This window comes from Lygodium microphyllum, chromosome 5 (assembly GCF_053477565.2).
Source record: "Lygodium microphyllum isolate KBCC chromosome 5, Lygodium_microphyllum_v1.1.10, whole genome shotgun sequence".
In the NCBI taxonomy this organism is placed as follows: Eukaryota; Viridiplantae; Streptophyta; class Polypodiopsida; order Schizaeales; family Lygodiaceae; genus Lygodium; species Lygodium microphyllum.
In genome coordinates this window covers 40697171-40700421 of record NC_141139.1, presented here as the reverse complement: position 1 = coordinate 40700421, position 3251 = coordinate 40697171, and positions in this window count along the sequence as shown.

Below are 3251 nucleotides of genomic sequence, written 5' to 3'. Positions count from 1 at the left end.
CCTAACTGTATTTATGACTCTATCAACTAGTCAACTTTTCCTGATTATTGGCCTATTTATAGGCTTGAGCTCACTCTTCTAGTTTGTATCACTCTTTATTTATAACATGTTCTCTCGGAGAGATGGAGCTAGTGCTAGTGCCCACATAACCAATGGCTCACATTGTTTCTGTATAGTCTCATGTCTGGTATATGGATTCCATTTCTTGAGCGTATATTTTCTTTTGAGTTCTTCATGTAGTGTACTAATTCTTATGTACTATTTCTCTTTTCCCTTATATCTTGTGTTGTGCAATCTATTATAGCAAATTTACATGCTTCTATTTCTACACACACTTCTGATATGGTATCAAATATTTGTGTTAGGTCTTATGGTGCTAACTTCTTATGCTCTATAGGTCAATGTTGTACCTCTGTTAAGATAAAAGTCTGGATAAGATAAGGATATGAAAACATGTGGACAAAAGGATCCCATAGTTATCCACTTTGTAAATATCTCATATATTTTAGGGTGGAAGCTCACCTACCTCATTTAATGTACCATGTCTATATACAACTACTACCAATTAAATCACTCTATTTTCCACATTGTCTCTATCTCTTTCTCTCATTGTGCATAGTGTTCTTTCATCTACTAATCTTCTAATTTCTATTTTCACTACATGGTATTAGAGCCCCAGGTCCTAATTCTCTAGCTTATCATATCTTCCTCAAAATCAAAAATCATTAATCCTCCTTTACTCTCATTCTTCCAATGGCTCTCATCAATGCCACTACCTCTTACCGACACATCAAGATTGACAAACTCAATGGAAGTAACTATCAAGCTTGGAAGCTAAGGATGGAACTCTACCTATCTCAAGCCAACCTCTGGAATATTATCAATGGCAAGGAAAATTTCCCTGAACAAGGAGTAGACAAGGAAGATTGGATGTAAAGAGATGCATATGCAAGAATGGAAATACTTGTCCATTGTGAAGATTGATAAGTACAACTAGAAAGAACAATACCCATCGCAAAAGGTATTTGGAATTATTCAACAATACCTATAAACACATAGATATTGTTTATCAAATGACCATGTTTAGAAAACTATACTAGCACTATGCATGAAGATTAGTTTGCCACTAAGTTCTTAGAACAATGGCAATCCCCGAACTACAAGCTATGTTTTCCTTCTCCTCTTTGCCTGTTTCCTAAAGGAGAACTTTTATTACCACTCAAACCTCCACTGATAAACTCAAGCTTCAGTCTCTGATCAATAGAATCAAGGAATATCACACCATGACAGATACTCTTTCCACTTCCTCTACTCAAGATTCCAAATCCCTAGCTATAACTGCCTACAACCCAAAACATCTTCACAAAAGAGCTCACTTCCTTCACCAAAAGCCCAAGTTTTCTCCTTAGTTTAACTTCAAAGGAATCCTTGGTAATCCTCATTACAATCCCAACTCTCATTCGTTATTTCAATATGTAATGCGAATGAGAAGGTCATATAGAAAAGTACTATCAATAAAAAAATAGATTCAACAAACATCAATCAAAGGGGCAAGCTCATTTTGTTAGCATTGGAAATTATTATTTTGGAGCTACTCACCATATGATTTTTCATAAAGAATGGTTGGTCAATTTCAAAGCGATGTCCACTCCACTTGGTGTTGCCATGGGGGACAATAACATTCAACAAGCTCAAGGCTATGACACCATTCAAGTGGAGCTTCATTCCAATCATGTAATCAAGGTACATAAAGTTTACTATGTTCCCAATCTCAATAAAAATCTTTTAAGTATCAGTGATCTCACTTCTCAATCCTCTCTCACTACTCACTTCTACAAAGACCACTACATCTTGCAGCTACTTTCACCTTCTCTCACACTCACTTGCCCAAAACTAGGTCGACTTTACATACTTGGCTATTCACTTCTCCAACCCTTTTCAAATGCTTTTGCTAACTCCACCTCACTCACCAGTACACCACAACATACTCTTCTATGGCACTCTCAACTTGGTTATGCCTCTCAACATGTTCTCCAAAAAATTATCCAAAAGAAACTTGTCCATGACATTCCACCTTCTCTCTCCCAACTTCCATTTTGTCAAGCTTGTGCTCTCAACAAAGCCACAAATGTTCCTTACTCCAAATCCTACTCCATCACAACTCAACCCCTTCAACTAGTACACTCAGATATTTGTGGTCCCATCAATCCTGTATCTCCCACTAGAGCAAAATACTTCATGGTACTAATTGATGATTACTCTAGATATACTATGGTATATCTTCTCCAAGGAAGTCACAAGTATTTTCAAAGTTCCAAGAGTACAAGGAAGCAATTGAAAATAAGCGCGAGTTATGACTCAAAGCTCTTCGGACAAACAATGGAGGAGAGTACACATCAAATGAGTTCAAAGACTATTGCAAAGCTTTTGGCATTCAACATGAACTTACCATACCGTATCATCCACAACAAAATGGAGTTTTTGAATGTAAAAATCATACTCTACTAAATGCTGCAAGAGCTATGTTGCCACTAGCACATCTTGGAAAAGAATATTGGGAGAAAGAAATTGCTATAGCAACATATCTTTAAATTAGGTTGTACTCTACCTCTCTGCACAATCACACTCCTGACCTATCACATTTGAATGTATTTGGATGCACTGCTTTTCTTGTCAATACAGATCACAAGTCCAAATTCTCTCCCTGAGCCACACAACTTATCTTTACGGGATATGGTGAGCCCTATGGTCACAAAGTCTATCGGTTTTATGACCCGCACAACAAGGTCTTCCTTTATGGTAGGGGTGCCATATTTAGTGAACTCGATCTCTTCCTAGAATGTTCCACCATCACATAGACTCAATCCCTAACCCTTTATCCAATTGCCCCATTTTCCACCACATCTTTGCATTCATCATTTGAAAAATCTAATGATGGGCCCACTATATACACCATCACACAATCATCTCTTCTTGTTACTTCCCTTGGATGTTTTCGAGTATGCAACTATCACTTATCCAATCAAAAATCTTCCTCACCACTTGCCACATGTGGACAAGACGTAATCCAAGAAAAATTGATTATTCCACCTTAATTAAATCCTTAAATCTCCCCTCTAGCTCATGCCTGACTCAACCCAATGGCCATCTAGTGCCATTCTTAGTGCAGTATTCAGAGCCAATCAAACCTGCTCCACTGAGTAACTTTCCTACAACAACATCTTGGCCTTCCATGCTGCCCTTCAAGCATA